Below are 24966 nucleotides of genomic sequence, written 5' to 3'. Positions count from 1 at the left end.
AAAATACTATAAAGATGTCAACTCCTGCTAGAACGCATCGGGGTGTTTCTTCTTCCCGAGTTTACCGTCCACAGGCGTAGACGAGACCCATCCGAGACAGCAACTTTTTTCCAGACTTCAAGGATGATTCTCAGATGCCAACTGCAAATAGTCGTTGATAATTAATGCATTATGCATGGGTACTCTCAACTACGTGAACAGAAAATGGAGCTTTGGACTGGGGGAAACTCGTAATTTGTCCGGTGCTTAAATTCCACGGTCAGCCCTACCATAGTTTTTGTCTATGGTTTAGAACAGGGGTCTCCAAACTACGGCCCGCGATATGATTTTATCCTGCCCGCCAATTGGACTAATTTTTCAATAAGAATCCGCAAAAACACGGGGTGTTAATAGATTTCAAATGCATTAATTAGAATTGTATTCAAAATATATTCCCAAATAGCAAAAAGTAACCGTAGTCCAAGTTACGATCTTTCTGACTGTAAAAGATCGGTTAAAACGGACTAACGAAGAAAAAAAAATTTGAATTTTACAAAATTTTACAAGCAAATTTGAAGAAATTTGCTTGGAAATTTACCTCTATTTTTGGGACAATGTATCTTTGCGAACAAGCTTTTTCCCGAATGAAATATATCAAGTCAAAATACAGGGCAAATTTTCTGATGAACATTTGAAATCGCTACTTGTAATTACCACTTCAAAATTTGAACCTGAGTTTAATAAGATGTTAAAAACACAAACACAGTTACAACATTCACATTAATGGTTTTATTATAATTTGTGATAAAAATATGAGAATTTGCTGATAGTGTTCGTTGTCATTAATATACGATAATTTACTCTCACATACTCTGTAATCAGTTTTTATCTGCTTTCAATAAAACTCATATATCTAGTTCTAGTTTTTTTTTTGTTTTTTTTACTACGGCCCGCTGAAGTACCCAATGTGGCACTCGCGGCCAAAAGTTTGGAGACCACTGGTTTAGAATAAGGCGGGATAATCAGCGTTCGCCACGAACATCAATGAGACATGGTTGCCGAACACTGCTCGATAACTGTTCTGTCCAGTATTCTTCCACTATAGAAATACTTTAACCACAGCTCGGAACAGCCGACAATACTGGCAATTTCTTGGATACTGCCCTCATTTCACCGTATCAACAGTAATACCTCTATCCCTATGATGCCTTTTCCCTCAATGTCAATTAGCAACTTCGAATGAACAGTATGCCTCACACACCACACCTCCAGTATCATATATACACTGACCTTCACCGTGACACGAGTGCCACCTGGTGGGGGAATGTCAAATGTGAAATAACGCCTCTGGACATACTCCCTCCTTAAACTACTTAGATCACTTAACGAATTTCAGTACTACGAAAAGTCGGAAAGATTCTAAATTCACTCCATCTTACTTTTGATAATGTTCTGATTTCCTTTCAAGGGCAGTTTTCCCTTCTTAGGTTGATTTTCATATCTACTTTATCCTCCATAAATATATTATATCCATTTCTTCCGCAGTTTATGAAAACTTGGTATTCTTTCCCGTTCAAAACAGTACTTCTTTCATGCTCTTAACATTTTATAAATCAAAAATTCGACAAACCTTATACTGATATTTGGGGCGATGCACCTAAAATCTTCCTAAAAATTCTTAAGTGTAAAAAAGAAGGGCAATCCGCTAACATGTGACCACTCTCTCACACAGACTCCATTGCATTATGCTTTTTGTAATAGGCGCTTTCATGAATGTAGCTCCACTGAAATGACCATTATCATTTCTTTCCACTTACCATGTAAGACTAGAGCAACCACTGATTAACATGCTTACCCAGTCCATATCCAAACATATCAAATCAACGTCTTTTTCCTTCATTTCATCTACCACTGGATACAGCTTTCCCCCCATAGTTTTTTTCCAACGACTACAACTTCCAGCTTTTTAAGAAACCTATCATTTCTTCATTCTCCTTAACTGTTTATCCCAAATAGCAATGTTGTATTATAGGTCTTTGGACCTCTTCTGCTTGGGGTAAGTATTAAATAAATATATATAGAAGTTTCCTTATATATAATAAAATATTCTAATTTTTATAAATCTATACACACGTGCGCGCGCGCGAGCATACACACAATGGAAAAAAATTCAATAAAATGCAGTTACTTTTATCGTCAGCTTGGGAAGTGGAAACTGGAATAATCATTAATGGTAGCAAGCCAAGTGAAGGAAAAGATGCTACTTAGCAGTTCTAAATAAGAACTACCGGCTTTCTTTCGAAAGCTTTGTCGTTTATTGCTTGCTCCAGTTCTAAAAGTAATCCAACAACAATAATAACTGCCTTTACTCTCTCGCTTTTTCTTTCTCTCTCTCTATTATTTGTAGTGACTGCTTCGATACCTGTTTACTTGAACATTGGGGAGATAACGATCTATCGCTATCTGCCCAATTCTCTGAACGATATTTCGAAGTCTGAAAAGCATGATTTCTCTGAGGCTCAGAATAGTAACAAAGCATTACAAAACGATGTTCTCAGGTTCTGGAAAACAATTTCAATCTTTTGGATTCCAGTGACTAAGGAAATGATCACATGATTCAATTGTTGCCTATCTAAGAGCGAGGAGAATATGTGCTGATGAAAACTGTTAGAAATATTCAATAAAACCGAACACTTAATTACACGAGTAATTAACTTTGTTAGTGCATACTAACAACACTAGAAAAGAAATTGAAGTAATAATAGTAATCTTCTTAAGTGCAATTTACAGCTGTTTACATCATAACAAAGATATGCATATATTGATGCAAAAAAAATTATATATATATATATATATATATATTACTCACTACTCCACCGCAATATTTTTGTAAACTCTCCAAATGGAGCAAGGGCAAGACAACACAATACACGGAACTTTCCTAGTAATCATGGAATCTTTTACTTTTTTACATATTCCTTAGAAAGTATACCAGTCTGTGACCTAATGTCAATGATTAAATGTTACTGACTCACACTCCGGCTGAAAGTTTGACAACTGGAGTTAAAATAAATAAAATAAAAATAAATAACAACAATAATAACATGTGGTAATTTGTGATTAACAAAAGGGTTATGTATAATATAAATTTGTAAAATGTGTAAAATTTATACACAAATTATGCCCATTTCACACTAAGCAAATTTAATGTCTTTGCCGACCGAATGATTAGCGTACCCGGTCTTCAACCAACAGGCTACGTTTGTGATTGTCTTTGGGTGGTAGATGAATTTTATTGCCCGGAGTGAGGCCACCTCCCCGCTTATTGGAGGCCTGAAGTGCCTTGAAAAAGTTCCATGTTTGGTCTTTAGAGTAGGTTTCCGGACTATGTAAAAAATAAATTAAAACGTACAATATATAAATATATATATATATATATATATATATATATATATATACTGTATAATATAATTGCCAAAAATCCATCCACAGTCCAAAATGTACTATAAGTTTGCAAATAATCTTTCACAGATGGGAGCAACATAAAAAAAAAACTGTCGTTCTCCTCTTCCCGCCCACCATGAGTCTTAAACCTGCTTCAACAATTTTCAATGATCTGTCTTCCTTCCACAGTTTTACTTGATCTTTTAAAGTACTCAGTTTCTAATTTTCTAGGTAACTCCCGCCCACAAAAGATTGTACATCAATAGTCCATTATACCGTGGGTGGATTAAGATGTGTATATTTCTATTACTTTTTAAATTTTATTTTCTATTTGTTTTTTACCTTGTTCCGGAAACCAAACTTGAAACTTTTTTTCAAGATACTTTAGGCCTCCAATAAGCGGGGAGGTGGTTTCACACGGGAAAATGTAATTCATCTGCCATCTAAGGACAATCACAAACATCCATGCACACGGCTTAATTCGAACCCGTAGCCTCTTGGCTGGAGAGTAGATACGCTAAAACACTTGGTCAATAGGCGGTAAAGCATGTTAACATCCTTTTGTTATTCATTTTTTTTCTGTTTGCTAACCATTCATTTACTGGTTGTAATGCATACTTTTTCTATATCTCCTCATTTCTGATCTTATCAAATTTTGTTTTTTCCATAATTCTACTATGTTTTCATTTGGTAGTAATGTTTAACTCTTTGGCCTTAACTGTAAAGCTGTTGCTTTGATTTAATAAATTAGAGAACACTTTTCCTAATTCATTAATAGCATTTGAGGGTACAAACATTAAAGCAGTTTCGGCACACGGCTGCTATATAGTACTTGGGACAAAGCTCGATAGTATAAAGCGTATGGAGAATTAAAGGTCAGCTGGCTAATAATCCGGCTACTGATTAAGACTGTACCAGATAGTGCCTAGAGGGGGGGGCGGGGGGTATAGTAGTGTGAAGGAAACATTAGCGAGGTCAAGCTTGTATTGGAATCTGGGCACCACTTGTGTGGAAGTCATGAGAAGTCGCTCAACTCTACTGTATGCACTTACTTTATAAGTTTCCCGCACTAACTCGACTAAGACAACCAAATACTAATGCCACTGCGGTTATATAAATTTAAAAAATACCAATATAATGAAAAGTGGAACAAAAATTGCAAAAACAGAAGAAAAAAAAACAGCACCAAAATTTCACCTAGTAAAAAGCACTTTCGCATCCATTTTGCCAACATCTGGGAAATCGATACAAATATTAATTACGTACACCCCGATCTACTATTCTTAACCGAATCAACGGTATCCACGACTACGGTCCACATCAAGTATCTTAACATCTTTCATGGTGCTATCAATAATGTCAAAGACTATCAAAACTTGAAATCCCACTAAGATATCTGCTCTGGCTCAAGATTTTCTTGTAATTTATAGTTATTTGTGCCTTTACCGCGCTCCTAATTCAGACACCATACTACCCTATTTGACTACTAGCTCTAAAAGCTTATCTCATATAGTCTAACTAGAGAACCTGAGTTTATCTCCCTAGGAGATTTTAACGTTAATAACACAAACGTGTTCCCCATCTCTAACCTTCACAGATCATACCCCAAGGGTAGCTCAATCATTTGCTCTATTATGATCCAACGCAAGTTGTTAACAGGTCAACTAGAACACTGGATAATCTTCACCATTCTTCCAACACTCTGCGCCTTTACTTAATCAGCTCTCACTCTAAATATACTGTAGACAGATAACCTTATCCACGTCTTCTTTTTAAGAGTTGTTCTACTAACCAATCTCAGCCTCGTATCCTATGGCAACCACAAAAGTATACCAACTAAGATGACCTCCGAAATTTCTACGCCTCTTTGCATAGTCTGATTACCGTTTCCATTCTTTGACCCAAACACCAGTTTTGATCAAATAAATGAAATAAATGTTACCGGAATGAGGGGTTTACATTTCCTACTTCACTGCAAAGCAACAATCGCTATCAAAATCCTAGTCCTCTAAAAATAGACATCTTCAATAGTTAAGGCAAAAACTCCAGTTTCCCATTCAATATATACTTCCGTCCAAACAAGTACAAGATAATCATAAAATTCAAAACTAACATAGTAAAGGCCAAAGTAATAAGCTTACCTCATGTTAAACTAACAATAGATCCTTCTGATCCCATAACTAAGGCTGTTGTGCATAACTTCTGCCTTGCTTTATACATTATATGTTTCAGAACCAAGACCTTGTAAGACTAATACAATAGGAGTTTGGAGCAACTCCTCACTTTACCAGTGCTACTATTTCTTTTTGCGGGGTTTGGTGCTTCGCTAGTTATAAAGACCTCTCTTTATTAGGAGTGTCATATGGAGACTAAAATTCTGTCTCTGCGTGCTCTGCAGGGCACACTGGTGGCTTGGCGCTGCCAACAGCGTATGATCGTTAGGATGCCTCGTGCCGGAATCGGATAATCTCTTGTAAAGGCTTCGGCCTAGTAAGATTTATAAGTGTAATACTGCACTCTCAGTGTGAAGTTTAATAAATTATACGTTGCATTATATGTTTTAGCAATTTGTTCATATTTATAATAATGTTACAGCTGAGTTCGATAAAGGGAATAGATACACTATAATAGTGTTGGAGTTTGCAAGGCATTTCATAAAATACCGCATGAAAGGCTGGTTTGTATAAACTGTTGACTTGCATAAGTGGATAGTTGACGGACCGGTACCACCGGTGTTAATCTCCCAGAATTAAGATGACCCAGTGGAGTGCCCGAGGGGGTCAGTCCTTGGACTATTGTTGTTCAATCTATACATTAATGATATTGGAAAGGATCTGATAGGAAACAGTCAAATGTTTGCTGATGACGCAAAGATAGGCAGGGCAATCAGGAATGTAAATGATGATGATGTCCAGCACTTATAGAATGATTTGAATGTGCTGGAAATGTGGGGAAATGATAATGGGTATTCATTCAATGTTAGTATATGTAAAGTTATGCACTTCAGTGTAATGAGATACACGAAGATTGGTGGGATTATGCTAAGAGAAAACTGAACTAGGACCGATACATTAATGTTGGAAAGAATCTGACAGGAAACAGTCGAATGATTGCCGATGACGAAAAGATGGCCAGGGCAATCAGGGATGATGATGTCAGCACTTAAAGAATTACATAAATGCGCTGGAAATGTGGGCAAATAATATGGGTATCCATTCAATGCTAATATGTAAAGTTATGCACTTCGGTGTAATGAGATATACAAAGATTGGTGGGATTATGCTAAAGAAACTGATGAAGCTAGGGATCCTGCAGTAATGGTAGACGGGAATTTGAAGGTCAAAGTTCACATGCCAAAAAACAGCAAATACAATCCTGAAAATAATTACAGTGCTGAAACGAACACTATAACTGACATGTAAGGATAAGGATCATTTTGTTTCTTTTCTTTTTTTATGTAGTTCCCGCTCGCGAAAGGTTATTAGTAAACCTATAGTATATTTGTACTGTTGTGGGCAAGGATTTTTTTTTTTCGATTTTTATCAATTTTATATATATTTTTGGTAATTTTTTATTTTTACATAGTTCGGAAACCGTGCTCCAGAGACTAAGCATGAAACTTTTTCAAGCCACTTCAGGCTTCCAATAAGCGGGGAGGTGGCCTCACACCGGGCGATGAAATTCATCTCCCACCTAAAGACAATCACAGATATTCATGCCCATGGAGGGATTCAAACCAGCGATCTGTTGGTTGGAGAGTGGTTATGCTAACCACTCGGTCAACCAGGCTGCCTCTTTACAAGGCCTTAAACAATACCTGGATAGGTTTGGTCTCCTGGGATCAGAAGGGATAAAGAAGTTGTGGAAATGATGCAAAGAAACAGCAAAGATCATATCTGGAATATACAGGGTGTTCGGGATAAATTTGACAGTTTCGTAAGGAAAAAGAAAATCTTCTTTGTATCTATTAAATTTAATGAATTGACAAAAAAACATTACAGGCAGAGTTAATTACAATACTATCAACAAGATTTACTCAAAATAACCACCATTAGCATCGATCACAGCTTCAATTCTGCTTCGGAACCTCGAACAAGCTGATGCTACAGTCTCCCTGGGAAGGGCCGCAAAAACTGTTTTAATTTTATCCATTAACTGGGCTTTTGTATTACTGGAAGTGCGATTGGTGTCTTTTTCAACTGCGCCCCATACAAAATAATCCATGGGGTTAAGGTCTGGGGAGTTTGGAGGCCAAACATTTGGACTGGTGAAGTCGTAGAAATTTTCAGACAACCATTTTTGACTTTTCCCAGAGGTGTGGCAAACGGCCGAATCCTGCTGCCATACATACGGCCTACCATTGGCTACCCTTGTTATCCAGGGCTTGACTACAGTTAGCAACTCCACGAACAAAGCCCGAATCCCAATGCCAGGGTTCTTCAACACCTGTTCCTGCAGATTTGCGAGGAATTCTGCTGTACGAACGCAATCAGATCGTCTGCTAGGGATCTTTCTTCTTGCTACATCCTCGTAGTCACCATTGCAAGTCTCTAGTTCATGCCTGATTGTTTTTACTGTATTCAGGGAGCATTGGGCAGCAGTCGTAATATCCTTATTTTGATGGCGGGCACGAATCATCATGATACAAGTTATTCTCTTCCATGATTCAGGTGGATTCCAGCTATCCATCCTTTCTGACATCTTGTATGTGAATGAAGAAGGGTCCAAACTTTTAAATGAAGAGAAGTGTGTGTTAATACATGTAACTTACGGAAAAATATAATTAATTATAAATATGTCAAATTTATCCCGAACACCCTGTATAATGTACGTTATGAGGAAAGATTGAGAGTAAGTTGAATGTAAACATGGGTAAGTGCGGGAAAGATGAGTGATATAATGGAGGTCTCTAAACCTATTGAATGGATGTTATACTGTCTGATGAAATTTTCTGTTATATGGAAGGTGAGAGTACATCAAGGAATCCATGGAAGTGTGTGTGTTGTTAAAAAAAAAGGGACTGAGAGGTAGATTTTTCTCTGAGAGAAAAGTGAGTGAAGCAGTTTTCCTGTTGAAGTCGTGAGTATATCCAGTGTGAATGAGTTTAAGAAAAGGTATGACAGCTGGTATAGGTTATATATGGCCTTCCTAGAAGTCTTAATAATATTCACAAAAAAACTATATTCTTGCTCTAATTCTTACTCAAGTGTATGCAAATAGTTTGCACACGAAGGTACTTCATGCAAAAACTTTGTTTGCTTACACATGGGTAAGGATTGAAACAAAAATAAACTTTCATGTCAAGTACAATATACTTTATAACAAAGTGAAAAAAACTTCCTAAACCTTATCTGATTCAGAGTATTTTAATAATATAATGATATATTGCTTTACTTGTATATGAAAAATATGACTTCTATAATTCATTCAAACTTGGTATCTTCTTAGGTATGGCTCCCACTGATGAGACCCCAATAAAGGTCAAAACTAGTCTGGATAAGACACAGTAATATACAGGTCAAAGGAAATGTTTTGCATTATGAGATAAGACAATTGAAGTGATATCAATTGTCTCAATATACAAGTATAGTAGTCGTGAAGATACATTATGGATAAACTTTTTTCTTACACAGCTGCATTTCCTTGTTTCTACCTCTTTAGCACACCGGTGGTATTATTACTCAAAGATAAGGTGGATTGCTTGGCATCAGAAAGCCCTCATTAATCTTCATACTAAAAAGTCTACTGAGCCAGAGGGAATCCCTACAATTGTACTAAAAGCATGTGATGCAGAATTAACATCCATCTTATATCGCCTATATAAGCTGCCACACTCATCTAACCAACAGCATTGAAAGCCCATTTCTAAAAAGGGAAGATAAGTCAGTTTTTAAGCTATCGTCCCATTTGCTTTCACCTCAATCACCTCGAAAGCGATGAAGATCACCAACAACCAGCTTCTTCACTATCTGGAGACTCTTCAATTAATTAACTGTTACCAATATGGATACTACTATTCTCGTTTTACAGCGAACCCACTTCTGAACACAACCCATGAAAAAATATGAAATTCATATGGGTGGTGCTCTTGGATATTTCTAAATGTATTTGACCATGTCTAGCATCAAGACTTCAACAAGCGACCATCTTATGGTCTCCCTCTTAACCTCTGGATTGTCAACTTCCTATCTGGTATTTCAATGAGTGTCATGGTGGATGGCTTCCTCTGATCAGATTTCCTAATTAATGCCAAAGTATCCATGGTTCTGTACTCTTCCCACACTTTTGACTATACATCAACAATGTCTCTAACTTCAAATCATATTTGATGATGACAATACATTATTCCTCTTCTTCATTTGAGAAATCCTGTGGCGCTCAAATTACGGAAGCTTCAAGATCTTCCATAACCAATATCTTAACACTGATCTCACCATTCTCAAGTGATGTGAATTTCAACGGTATCAAAACACAGTCGCAAATAGCAGCAGTATATCGCATTGGTGGAACCGTACTCCAGGAGATTGATGGAGCCAGGGATTTGGGAGTGTTGGTGGATAGGGAATTGAAGTTTAGGGGGTGGCACATTGCAAAAGTGACTAAATCAGCTCATCAAATCACTTGGCTTCTGAAAAATATTTTAACATGCAGAGACAAACAAGTTGTTGTTCCTCTGTATCGAGCCTTGATATAAGACCCCATCTGGACTACTGTGCCCAGTTATGGGCACCAGGGTTTCTTCATGAAGGGGAGGAAGTGGAGAGGATCCAGAGACGAGTGACCAAGATGATAGAAGGTCTGTGGAATGAACCTTATGAGAATAGGTTGAAGATTTGTGGGTTGCAGAGATTGGACGATAGGCGAAGGAGGGGTGATATGATTGAGACATTCAAATTACTGAAGGGTTTCTATAAGATTGATCCAGAAGATATTTTTGAAAATATGACTGGTGGTGGGAGGACTAGGGGCCATGCATGGAAGCTGGGCAAGAGCGTGGTTGACAAGGGAGTTAGAGCTAGGTTTATTACTTGGAGAGTGGTGAATGAGTGGAATAAGCTTCCAGAGTCTGTTGTGGGTGCTACGACCATGAATGAGTTCAAGGCAAAGTATGATACTGTGTCAATGTCAAATAGTTGTTCTTGACATGATGTTAGGGCCTCCCTCGATGAGTCTGTTGACTCCTTGGAGTTGCCCGGAACAACAATAATAATAATAATAGGAGAGATGTGAAAGTCAGCCTAAGAAGAGAAAACTGATTTTGGCTGGTTAGTTAGCAGTGTATTTTAGATTTTAGTAGCAGTAAAATTTACTAAAGTCTCTTCATCCCACTTGAGAATGGCTAGAAGACTAATGTTTAAGACTGGCCATAAAAGATTTTGAAGCTTAAATCACCTTGGTACTACAAGTTTAGTGAATGACAAAAATGTACTGTGATCAGCAAAGCTATAAATAGGATTGGGCATTAGAGAAGATCATTAATGTGGAGGAGAAAGGGTATACAGAGTTTTGGAGTAATCCAGTATTGAAAATTCAGACGAGAAGAAATGAATACTAGAGAGAAAACTTGCAATCCAATCACAAAGGGTAGGAGGGAAATCATAAGAGGGTAACTTGAAAGAATATGCTGCCAGTCACAATGAAATGTTCTAGAGTGACCACATGAGATTCTCCTAATCTTTCTATGGTTGTGTGTCTCCAAACATGGGCAAGGTTAGCAAGGAGGTCTTCTGCAAAATGAGAATGTTCAAATACATATTGGTGGTTGCTAATTAACTGATAGGTCTCTAGGTAGTAAAGAAGCTAGTTGTTAACCTTCTCTATCACTTTTAAGAATACTGAGCTGAGAGAGAGATCGGTTTTTTAGAAACAGGCTGGGTGAAAATCTTGCAGGACAGCTTATAAAGGCGAGATAGGATGGATGATAATACTAGAGCACAAGCTAATAGTGCAACTGGACAGACACCATTTGGGCTGGAGGACTTAGCCAGCATCAAGACTATTCAGTATTTTTCTGCTGTTCTTCTGTTTATAGAAGTTTACAGAAGGAACATGAGGGGGGGGGGGTACTAATAATAGCAGAGGAACTGAATCCAAAAAGAGTAGCATAGCAGTAGTACAGTATGGTGCAAAAAAAAGTACTAAATAACTACAATATATGATATGAAGTAAATGGGTTTATTAACAAAGAAATATATGTTTACACATGATGTGTACATCTACAACTATCAGTGGAATCTTGGTCGAATAAAGCATTAATGACAGTAGATTATGTGCTCAAAATGGGCATCTTGTTATTCAAGGCAGGTTTCATAACGCATGTGAAGGTTCTGTCATCTTGGAGAACAAGGGTTGGGACATCTGCTGGACATATGTAATTTTATCCCTTAGTTCATAAAGATTTGAAGGTGAGTCATGGTGGAATACCCATTCCTTCAACATACCCCAAACAAAGGCATCAAGTGATGTAAGATCAGGAGAACGTGAAGGGTATGAGCATTCTGTGAACCTCAAATGAGCCTCCCAGGGAAGTGGTCTGATAAACAGGATCTAGAACCATGCAATGTGTGAGAGGTTGCGCCATCCTGTTGGAATACCTGTGCATTAAATGGAATGTTTTTTTGCACGACACATCCTATGTAAATCCTAGGTGAACAGAACCAAACACATTCTTGATGTAGTGTTTGCTACATCAAGGTCACAATTACACCACCCTCTTCATTGAAATAGGGCTCAATTATGCCTTGGCCAGAACCCACACACACACACCATGAGATGATCTTCTTGCTATGAAGAGGTTTCTCTTAGACAAATTCAGGTCTCGAGAAATCAAGAAACCAGTAGGTTCATCTATTTACAACCAATTAGATGGAAATGTGCTTCATCCGAGAACCAGACATTATGGAGGAAGGATGGATCTTCATAGACATTGGCCAGCATGCATGCACAGTATTCCCATTGTGCAGCATAATCCGCTGCTGCTGATTATGCTGCAAACACTGACCTAACTGAATGACGTATAAAAAGGCACCTAGATCCTTAAGGATTCTCTGTAGTGGCTGCCTAGGTATCCCACGTTTTACCGTTGTTCGGCATTGACTGTGTTTCAGAGACTGTGACACTTACTCCAACACATGCCCATGATTCTCATTTGTATTAACAATTTGTTGTCTCCCCCAAATGCCCTTTGCATTTCAGCAGAACACTCCTGGTACAGTAGAACCTCTTCATCATTAAGGCAATGATGACACTATTGCTTGGGGGAATGCTTATGACAAACAAACTGCTCACAAACATGTCATAGGCTTGGACCATTTGTTCTACCAACTCTGTATGAATGAAAATAATGTTCAGCAATAAACGTCTTTTCTTTCAATGCCAACATCAATGCTACAGCTAAATATAATGATGTAGACCATTACATTTAGCTCTTCTATTAATGTGCATGTTGAAACGGTATAACTCACAGCGCATGTACTGAAGTTTATGTCATGTCGAAGTTCAGTACTGCTTTTTTTTTGTCACCATACTGTATATCAGAAAACAGGGATTCAGAGCGAAATTCACTTAAGACCATAATTCACTTAAATCATCTGGTGTGAGATAGAGGCCAACAGGATGAAATATATAATTAGTTGCTGCCATAATCCTTTGAGTATAAAGGAGAATGTAGATAACACATATTTGTAAATTAGCATGATGAGTACAGGTAGTAATTATTATGGGGATTTCAACTTTAGGGATATATATAGGAGGAGGAAGAGGAATGATCACAGACAGGGAAGTAACTGGAATTTATACAGCTGCTCAGAGATGTAGGGAACACAAAGTTCGAGAGCGCTCGATTTGATCATAGCATCAGAGAACTTAACAATAACCAGTTTAGCTATGCTGCTTCTACTTGGAGTAAGTGATCATATAGTCTTGACCAAACAGAATAGTGGAAGGTGCCAGACATGCAAAATTTTCTGTTAAGAAGGCATATATGTAGAATTACAAATCAGGTGATTACAATAAGCTGAGTAGGTGAGCTTTCAGCAGTGTGTCATGGCATACAAATTTGAAGAGGGAGAGATGTTTGTGATGCATGCGAGGTGGTCAAGGGGTGTTTGAAGAAAACAGAATTAGAAAGTATACCTAGAGTCAGAAGGATAAATCAGATAGGAGGTAGACAGATGAATAGCTTCATTAAGCAAGAGTTGCATGCAAAGAAAAGGTTATTGGGGGGGGGGGACTATAAAGAAAACGTGATCAGCATGTCCATGAGCAGCACAACAAACAAGCAAGAAGGGTGACATATATGATAAGGAAGGCCAAAGTTAATTATCAGTGAAAGCTAGCTGATGAGGCCAAAAGAAATCCTATAGAGTTATTTTGCTATGTGGCAAGTAAAAGGAAAAATGACTATGTAAAGATGACTTTAAAAAAAAAGTGCAGATGGGAGGGAGGTAACATAACCAAACCAAGCAGTTGAATTACTAAGTGAGCATAATGCAGTTGTGTACCATCTATGTGGTGATGTTGCAATGTCAGATACGACACTGATTGATGAGAGAGTATACAGAACCTCAATGTGAACAAAGCCATGGGAATAGATGGCATACTGGTCATATATTACGAGAACGTGCAAGGGAATGATCACCTCATCTGACCAAGCCTTTTAAGCCTCAGTACTGGAAAGGTGCTAAAAGTGGAAAGAGGTCAAAATAGCCTCACTGCATAAAGGAGGCCCCAACACAGAAGTAGCAAAATATAGGTCAATCATTATCTCAGAAGTGGTGTGGTGGTTAAGGTATCTGAGAACTTTGGTAGAAGACAGATTTCAGGACTCAGAGGGGTAGTAATATGACACTATAAGAGGACAACATGGGTAAGTCTTGCCTTAATAATTCAATTCTGTTGTTACTTTTCATAATAAAGTTACAATAGGGGTGAATGAGGGAAATGGCTACTCAAATGATACTGGTAGACTTTGCAAGGGCATTTAACAAGATTCTACAAAGAACTATATTCCATAAATTGGAGCAAATGGGGATTGATATGAATCTAGTGATTTGGATTACAGTGTGGCTAATGAGCAGATATCAAAGAGTGGTTTATGGATGAGTTGAGTCCAAGAGAAGGCAAGTGACCAGTGGTGTACCACAGGGCTTAGTACTTGGTCCTATGTTGTTTAATTTGTATATCAATGATACAGGAAATATTCAGTTGTTTGCTGATGGCAATTTGGAAGAGTGGTAAATGAAGGTGATGTAGGGATCCTGCAGGAAGACTTAAATAGGGTAGCATTATGGACAGTGGTAAATGGTTGACAGTTTAATGTGGCCAAGTGTAAAGTGATGGAGTTTGGGAAGAGATCACAAGCTGTGTACTATATTGATGGAACTGAAATGCAAGAAAATGATGAGGCCAGGGACTTGGGGTGACTGTGGACAAGGGGATGAAGTTTATATGGCATATTGAAAAAGCAACCAAAATAGCACATTAGATTATGTCGTTGTAGAAGAACACACTAACAAGCAGGGATAGATAAGTTATTATTTCCCTATATAATGCTTTAATAAGGCTACATCCAGACTACTGCATACTGAACTGGACACCTGGATTCTGTGGGGATGGTGGAGAGGATCCAGAGCCAATTGACAAAGATTGTGGCAGGCCTATGGAATGCTCCCTATGAAAATAGCTTGACAAGGCTTCAAAAATTGGCTGATAGACAAAAAAGAGGAGATATGATTTCTACAAGCATATAAGTTATTAAAGAGGGTTTTATTTACAGGATTGACATCAGACTTTTTTTGGTACATGACAGAAAAGGGGGGAACAATGGGTCTTCAGTGGAAATTGAGTGTGGTTAGCAAGGGTGTTAGAAGATTTTTTGCTTGGAGGTGGTGGTTGTGAGTGTATCATCAGTGAATGAGTTTAAGGGACAGTATGATAGGTATTGTGTGAATAATGGATCTCCTGCAATGAATCTCGGCTCCAGTCTGGAGATGCCTGAATAATAATAATATATGATTCACAGGTTTTCTTGTTTAAAAGAATTAACTTTGATTTTAGCCACTTGTCTGGGATGGATTCTCTAAAAATAACATTGTAGAGATTCACCAGAATATGCAACAACTGTTCTAGTCCAAATTTTACAGTTTAACACTTATCTCATCTTCAGCTAGAGCGTTTTTTTTATTTCATGTAGGGCTGTTTCAATTTCTGTGCCATTTATCAGCTCTAGGACACTTCCTGTATTATTCAGTATGACACTGGATGGTCTGTGGTAGCACAAGGAAGTTGGTTGGGTTATCTCTGTTGTTTGTAGTTGATCCATCTGACAGTATTCATCCCTCCTTTGCTATTTTTAAGTTAGTATTGTTTTACAAGGCATCTCTTTAATGAAGAGTTAACATTTCACCATTTTTTTGAACTATCATTTTTATGCATTTGTTTGATTAAACAGTAGGGAGATTTCCCTACTGGCTGAAGTGGATGAAATAGTGAGACCAAATTGCACTTCTTATCCATGTTATTCAATAGGTGTTGTAGAATCGTATCCAGATTTAGCTAGAAATCTATAGATGCCATTGCCAGTTGGGGGGGGGGGTAAGATCAGCACTTTTGATTTTATTTCCTGGTGAGTCTTTCCTACTCCTGCACAATAATTAATTTTCTTCATAGTTCTTCCATATGTTTGGCGACAACCTAGTCTGTTTACCTTGAGTAAAACTCTCAATCTAAAGAGACTGAAAATCTCAAATAAATATGATTTGCTTATGTTTATTATTACTGATAAAAACAACAGTTTTGTTGTATGATAAAAACTTTTTTTTAAACCTATTTGTTCGCATTTATTAAAGAATAATGCCTTAGTATTACCAGAACTGCCATGTGGTAAAGCAGTGGCAAAACATTTAAATAATCAATTTGTTTACTTTAGTATATGTATATATATATACTTTGCATATTTACAGTAGTTTACGTATGCCATACAACATTATAACATGGAATCACTATGTTAACAGTAGCCATGATGTCATTTATATTTCGCTTTGAAATTTTATTTTTTTTAATCTTTCGGAAAATTTTTTTTCTGAAGCTCATAGTAGTTATGAGCTTTGGAAAAGTTGTCACATGGCAACAGGAATGCTCAATAGATTTTCCTTTCTTAAGCAGAAAGGAAAAACCTACTGAGTCAAATTCTGTAATCCCAGAAAATATTTTATATGGATCTTTATCTACTTTGTAAGGAAGAATGATGATACAATGTATCAAGCCTGCGTATATCTATATTTTTCCTTGGAATTGCTTTTGGAACAACTCAATGTTGTACTCCTATTATCAGAATGATTATCTTCATGCAGACATCAAGCAATTAAATATGTTTTTCAAACTAATCTACTAGAAGATATATGTAAGCATAACAGTAAAGTGACATCTTCAACTTTTTTTTTATTGTGAAATAAGGAATTTCACAGATTGAATAGGTACAAAATAGAAATAAAAAGAAAACAGTAAAGATAAAATGCTGCAAAGAAGGTTCTGAACAGTCAAGTAAAATTAGAAAACTTTTGGCTGACTGTTCTGTTTTTTTTTTTTTTTTTTTTTTTTTTTACAAAAATCCCTCTGAAATGAATTTAACATGAGTAAGAGAGAGATTTCATCCCCCTTGAACTCATGTTGTGTAATAGAATAAATAAATAAATACAGATGTCCCCCATTATTTTATCATTTATTTTGGTTGGCCAGAGTGGTTAGCATATCCGCTATAGAGCCTGAAGGCTGCGGGTTCGAATCCCGCCGTGGGCATGGATGTTTGTGATTGTCTGTGAAAGTGTTGCTAGTGGGTGGTAGATGCTGTTGGTGTAGTTGCGATTCGTTGTAGTTGGTGGATTGAGTAAGTGGTGGAGACCGAGAGTTGTAGAGTAAGGTGCCCTCCCTCGATGAGTCTCTTTGGACTCCTTGGAGGTGTTACGTAATAATAATATAATATAATAATAATATTTCATAACTATTTTCAATACAGGAGGATGAAATAAACATAAAAACGAACAACACTCAAAAATTAAGAGTGCGTGACATTATATCTGCTATAAACTGCAGGAGAATAACTTCATCTACATTATTAGAATAGGAGAATAAAATAAAATTTTAAATTTAAATAATTAATTACAATTTTTTTTTTTTATGAAATACGTGAGTGAGAAGTATTATTTAGAACTTTCCAAAATGGCTATGAAACGTTGCCGAAAATTCTACAAAAATAAATAATACAATAATGTGACATCTGTATTTATTTATTGTTATTCTAATGTCTTCTGCTATGTTTCAAATCTATCCATACTATGCAATCTGTGGAATAGACATATAGTTATCTTTTGCCTGAAATAAGAATCTAAAAGTTAGATGGTCTACTAGACCTGACTGATCATAGTTGTGGAGGTTGATGTAGTTTTTGAGTTCTAATACATAGATGTTAGCAGATCTCCCAGTCTGACCATAATATGATAAGTTGCAAGAACAAGGAACCTTGTGAACACCTGGAATAGAGAAAGGAGGATGTGGATCCTTCGGAGAGCAGAGAAGATAAGCCAGCTTCAAATGAGGTTTGAAAGCAGTGCAGAGATTACATTTCTTTAAATGTTGTGGCAATTTTTTCTGAAGTGCCCCAGATCTGTTAACATCTGCCTAGAAGAACACAAAAGTCTTTGATAGCTTGGATACCTTGCACAGAATCAGATGGAAACAGCAATGATCCATCACAGCAAATACAAACTTGAAAAAACGACTTTTTAGATTCAGTAGCAGACTTAAAAAAAACAGCCTCATTTTAATAAATGTGGTTGTATTAAACTTTAATTTTTAGACCTCCCACCCAACATCTAAGGCTAGCTAACAATACCCATAGAGCACCCCTCATAGGACTTTAGTCTTAATTTATTCTAATCCCATTTCTTCCAATTATTGTTTCTTGTGATGATGTGACAAAGATGAAATACTGAAAGGATTAAACCTATTGTTTATTTATTTCTCTTTGTGTTGCAAATTATTCCATTAACATGTAGCATGAATGTAAATGAGCACCAAAGCCTAAATAATACTGGCTCCTCTACCTTGTTATCAGTACCTTATGCTCAGCACTTTTAATAATATACTGGCTCAGCTCTGATCAAGTCTTATATCAAGTTATTCACCATCTTTATCTTCAAATATTTCATGCAAGAATGTAAAATTAATATTTGGCATACATGTGTGAAACGCAAGTTTCCAGAATAAAAACTCTGCCACTGTCATATCAGACTAGCTAACTGACTCTAGGTGAAAAGCCATCATAATTAAAAAACTTAATTTAATTTTCTCTCTATGCCTAGTTATAAAAATAAACAGACTGCTCCACTGCCAAAATGCTAAAAGTAACTTATGCGGAAGTAAATAGCATTAACACCCCAACTGGCCATGACGTCTATACACATCCAGCAAAATCTGGAATATGATTCTATAACACTTATTGAATAACATGGATAAGAAGTGCAAATTGGTCTCACTTTCATCCACCACGGCCAGTAGAGAAGTTAAACAAATTTAGGAGCGTTATGAATTTCAGAAAATACATTCAATAGTAAACACCATATTTTTTATATGGATTTGTATAAACACCCTTTCATAAGTCAACTGTGGTTATTTATATTTAATGTTGAGGCAGTTAAGGACTCAAACATATAGATATGGTTCATTAATTTTATCTTCAACAGCTAGTCTGTATATTTTGCAGAGAGAGAAAAAAAAAAAAATGAAAGTTTCCAGAAGAAAAAACACCGCCATTGCCTTATCAGAGTAGCTAACTCACTCTCAGGTGAAAACCATCACTATGATTCTCTGTATCTTAGACTTGAATCCCAGAATTTAAAACCAAATGCACATTCCATTCTTCTAACTTTACTATTGAGTTATCTATAAAAGTTGCTAATCTAAGGTTATGCCAGCTTGGGAGAAGAATAAAGCTCCAACTTCATGTGTCTTTTCATTAATGTAGTGACTGAGGCATGACCTGTCTATTTTTCTTTCATAAAGATGACTCTAACTAGGAGTCTCTAAAACATTAACTAAACGTTATTTAAGTTAAGGGATATTACATCCCATATCCCTTAACTTAAACAAGTTATATGTCGCCAAATTGAAGCCTTTGGCTCTTCATATATTTAGTAATTAACTAAACGAATACAAAAGACTATGAACCAGATGGATAAAGTGAAATTTGTAGGAAGAATAATATACTATTCTTTAATGCAATTTCAGAAAGAAAAATTAATGGATATGCATAACTAAATGCAGACAATCCTGATATGGAATATGTTCCAGAAATCCACAAACATATGAATTACTCATCTCCTTCATTAAGCCATATCACATTTTACTCTCTATCCTGAAAGCGTCACTTCATTTAATTATTATGTCACACCTCCAGGAAGTCCAAAGACTTATCATGGGGAAAGTGTGCCAACAGCATCAAACGATTGATCCCCTTCCAACTACTAACCGCGCTCAAACTTCCTTAACTTTTTGCTTGAGCCATTGATAGCAGAGACCAATCCACCAACCTTTGCTGGCAATAGAGTAATACTTAAATCTGTAGAGGTTAAATGAGTTATTAAAACAGTAAGGTATAAACTAAAAGTATTAAACAGATTCATGTTATTATGAATCTGTTCTTCGTCCTTTGGAATTAAAAAAAGCTTCATTGTGTTTATTTCATCTGCGTTTATTATTATTACAAGAGATCTCCAGGGAATCAGAGATGGATTCATTTAGTTCACACTGCAATTATACCGTAAGCGAATCGATATATGGGCAGCAAAATTTCCGAGTTATCCAAGTAAAATATCTGCACTTCATCTTGTCTGATTTACCAAACTTCACACATCGTCATGGCAACTACAGAAACACCTGCCGCCAAACTGGCGCCATATTCACTAGGTGGAGTCTATTTTGATTGTGCCTGGCGCCGTCGCTAAGAAAATATCGAAGTTATCTGTAGCCTATTTAGTAGAAGAATCTGTTAGATGGGAAAACTCATATCTGGCCTTATAAAACAAATTCTGTTTTAAAGTTTCATAATTATAGTGGCATTACTTTTCTTGTTATAAAATGAATAAACGGTATGCATATAATCGCTCATTTATATGGATATTTGTTCATTTTATAGCGCGCTAATTATGTACTCCTATTATTGTATGACACCTCCATATAGTCCAAGAACGTAAAACGCTACTTGCAGGATGGGTGAAGCAAAGAACTCATCACGGGAAGGCATTTATCATACCCCCCCCCGCCACCCTTTACACTACTTAATCCGCCTCCCACTAATAGGGATTACTTCCATTTTGGAAAATGAATATACAGTATGAAAATAAATATGTTCGTCCAGATTGAAATACGACACCCAAAAGGGGGGGGGGGTGCAGTAATATTAGTTTATTGCAGCAGTAATTCTTTAAAATCACCGACGACTCCATCGTTCTGACAGTAACTGATTAAATTAAATGGATACATCTACATGAACATCTACACAATTACCAAATCACGCGCAGTAATTTCCAATAGAATTTATTCAACTGAAAAAGTTGCCTGGGTGACAACGCCTACGACGAGTGATGTAATTTTACGTCATGCTGCACATTGCGGTCGTAATTAGGGTCGCTGGTATTAGTTAAAACCTTTCCCATAATCCCAGAGGGGAAGGGACAAAATATTGGTATATTTTGACATTATAACCGATAAAAACCTGTACACATATCAATACAGAACTGCGTTATTTTGTCATCTGCATGAACAGTTTTCTTTTTCAGACAGTTTAATATATTTTCAATTTATAATCTAAAATAACTCATCATGAACCTGACTATTCTCTCGTACCAAACATGATCCAGATAAGGAGATTTTTTTAAATGAGCATGCTAATGAAAATTCCCATTTTTGGGACTACAATAATCAATACAGAATAAGAAATTAATATGGATGAAAGTTACATTAGTCAAAACATTGCTATTATTACGTGACACTTCCAAGAACTCGTCGCTTTATCTGTTAACTGCGTGTTTTATAGCAATTTTTGTTTCTGTCCAATGTGCAACGTTTGTGTGTGAGATATTTCACACGCACAAACATTTAGATTTGATAGATTGCTACATGACAAGCTAGTAATTGGAAGAAATTGATTCAGATAGCAGATTAGTATGCTGCATTGGAAATTTGCTGATAGTATGGGCAAGTTGCATACGGAGGAGTGATAGCCTAGAAAGGAAAGTCTGATGGTGTGTCCGTTTTAGGAGCGTTGCTGTTTAACGTGTATGTTAATGATATTGGCAATGATGCAAAGTTAGGGATAGCAGATGTTGTGGATTTACAGTAGGACTTAAATGCACTGGCTAAATGAGCAAGTAAGTGAGTGGGGTTGCCAGATCAGTGATGCAAAAAATGTGAGGTTTGAAAATTTGGGAAGCAGAGGGATGCAGAGAATACAACTGGTGGGAAATATCTTAGAGGAGTGGAGGAGATGAGGGATCTAAGAGTGACTGTAAACAAGGAACTGAAATTTTGGGGGCAGCATTACTAAAATTGTGAGGAAAGCACAGTAGATTATGGCAATGATGCAGAGGACACTGACATGCCGATGATGTCAGGATGTAATGCAGTAGTGCACTTAGAGTTTAATCTGGAGGGGGGGGAGTTGAGTAGATGATTTGAGAATACACACTACGCATCGCATACAACCTATGACTAAGCATCTGCAATGATCACTAATTCATAAATAGTATAGAAATAGAAGACATGGCACAACATAAATTTAAAAAAATGAATTTTATTAATTAGGAAAAGATTTTTAGAAAATTTTCTACTGTTTTTTTCCCTTTTTCTTTGGCGGGGGATAGGGCCCCTTGCCCTCCCCTTCTGGGTATGCCACTGATGTGATGGTTTCATTGTTTGAAGTTTGATCAGGCTACATACAAATTACTGTGTGTAAATTTGGTCACCTGGTCTTCAAAAGGATGAAGAGATACTGAAAAGGGATTGGAGATGTTTGACTAAGGTGGCTTCTGGTCTCTCAAATGTTGAGCATGAAGGCATTGAGGGAATGTAACTTACAGAGACTGGTAGATAGGAGGAGTATGACTGAGACATAAGTTGCTAAGGGGTTATTAACAGTTTAATGTGGAGAAGGTTTTACACAGAATGGAGGAGAACAAGAAGTCATCCCTGGAAACTGTATAAGGCAAGTGAACAAGGGATGAGGAGCAGTTTGTTTGTATGGAAAGTGGTGGGTGATTGGAATGCATTGCTCGAGAGTGTGATGACTATGGAGACAGTGAATGTATTTAAAATACAGTATGATGAACTTTTTGTGTGACAGTGAGACCTCCTATGAAGTCTTTTGACTCCACAGAGATCTGATAATAATAAACAATAATATATTCAATTTTCTTTGACAGCCTATACATTGCCAAATACAAAGTGGTGACACCAACCACTATAAAATATTTAAATTCATAAGTTTAAAATATAATATCACTATATTCATTTTTATGTATCATTTATAGCATACAATCAGTCCTTGACTATCCTATTAACATATTTACCAAATACTGCCTCATTCCTGCCCTGTAACCCATGAATCAGTAATAACACCCTGAATAATGTCTTGAAGACATTATTTAAAAAATAACTTGATTCACACTACTGTTGCCACCGAGAGTGAGAAAGCCATTAGAAACTTGGAAGGAATATGTCTTGTGGATGCAACATGAAGTGTAGTGACAGCAGAATGGATGGTGTTTGATGCTGCTGAAAATATACATACATTCACAGGATTCAACAAAGAAAAACTGCAAGAGATTGGTTACAAGACAGTGCTACTAGCTAAAGAGCTGGATGTTAGCAATAAAACTGTACAGCATTTGTTAGATGCTGTGGAAGAAGATATCTAAAACAAAGACCTTATAGAACTAGAAACACAAAGTTGCAGAAGAGAGGAAAAAATGATGCAAACTGCAACTGTTTCCTACATAGAAATTTATTCAGAAAAGAAAAGGAAACCTGTGGAGACTAAGCAGGATGTAATGCACTAATTTTTAAAGAAACTAATTCTTGCTGTCACTTCATACCCTGATAATGAGCCTAGAGTTAGATTTACTTATATTTAAATTTAAGTATTTTAATAATATAGTGATACACCTTACTTACTACCTATGTATGGAAAATATGACTAATGCATTAATTCAACCCTGGTAACCCTGATATATCTTAGTGGGAGCCAGATCCAGGATCTGGCTCCCACTAAGACCTCAATAAAGGTCGAAACAAGTCTAGGTAGTGATCCTTCCCATAATGCATAGCAATATACACATCCAAAAGGAGTGTGTTTTGCATTATTAGATACTAAGGCAACTGATATGAAGTCAACAGCCTCTATATTATTATTATTATACCTTCCTTGGAGTTGGCAGAATCATCTTGGAGGTTCATTCAACTGACAACACATCTATCATGCTGAATCTTAAAATCCTTAATATCCCTGCAATAAGAACATATTCTGGTAATGCAATCCATTCAGTGACAAATCATCGTCAATTTCCTGACATGTAGCCTCAAGGGGTTTGCAGGATATGACAGTACTACATGAAAAATTTACATCATTACTAACTTCCCATCTACAATTTTCCTCCAAATCAGTCTGTTACTTGTCAAGACTCCAACATTATTAGATCTTATATTTCTATCATCTAAGGCACTTTGTGTCGTATCAACCCACCTATATCTTGGTCTTCCTCTGGGTTGTTTTCCTGCCAACCTGGCAGAGAACACTTGTTTTGCTAATCTTTCCTCACCCATTCTGTTTAAGTGACCACACCACCTGAGATTAGCTCTGCTAACGCATTTCTGGATGCTGACAATGTCAAGTTCTTTCCTAATATCCTCGTTTTTAATATGACATTGCATTGATGCCATCTGTTCATGCCTCTAATCTTTCTCAGGACTCTCATATCTGCGGTCTCAGTCTTTGGTCAAGTGTTTTGCTTCTGACCCAGCTCTTAGATCCATAAGTTAAAACTGATTTGAACACAGTCTTGTATACAGCTAATTTAGTGTTCCGACTAATTTCTCTCTTATTCCATATGAATTTATTCAATTGACTTCCTACCATACCAACTTTGTTGATTCTGTTGTCTATTTCCATATTTAATTTACCATCTTCACTAAAAATCGTGCCCAAGTTGCTGAAATGTTTTACTTGTTCCACAAGTTCCCCGTTCACAACACGGTTGACATTTTCAACAATTCTACCTACTTTCATTGTCCTTGTCTTTTTATTGCTGACCTTCATATCATATCTATTACAACAGTTATTCAATTTAGTCAGGGAATCTTGCAGACTTGTAGTGGATTTATTTAGAAATATAACATCGTCCACATAAAGCAAAGAGTTGACATTAACATCTCCAATTCTGATATCATGTTTAATACCACTTTCCTTCATAATGTGATCCATATAGGTAATGA

At 36.7% G+C, this 24966-nt stretch overlaps 1 protein-coding gene across 1 annotated transcript in view; it reads right to left on the bottom strand.

The window, feature by feature from the left end:
- The window catches only part of LOC150104147 (protein Fe65 homolog), a 554216-nt gene that overhangs the window by 501658 nt on the left and 27592 nt on the right, over nt 1–24966 (bottom strand). The gene's annotated exons all lie outside the window — the stretch shown is intronic.

This window comes from Typopeltis vanoorti, chromosome 8 (genome assembly GCF_054136105.1).
Source record: "Typopeltis vanoorti isolate ZY-2024b chromosome 8, IOZ_Tvanoo_1.0, whole genome shotgun sequence".
Classification (NCBI taxonomy): Eukaryota; Metazoa; Arthropoda; class Arachnida; order Uropygi; family Thelyphonidae; genus Typopeltis; species Typopeltis vanoorti.
This window is presented reverse-complemented; position numbering and strand designations above follow the sequence as displayed.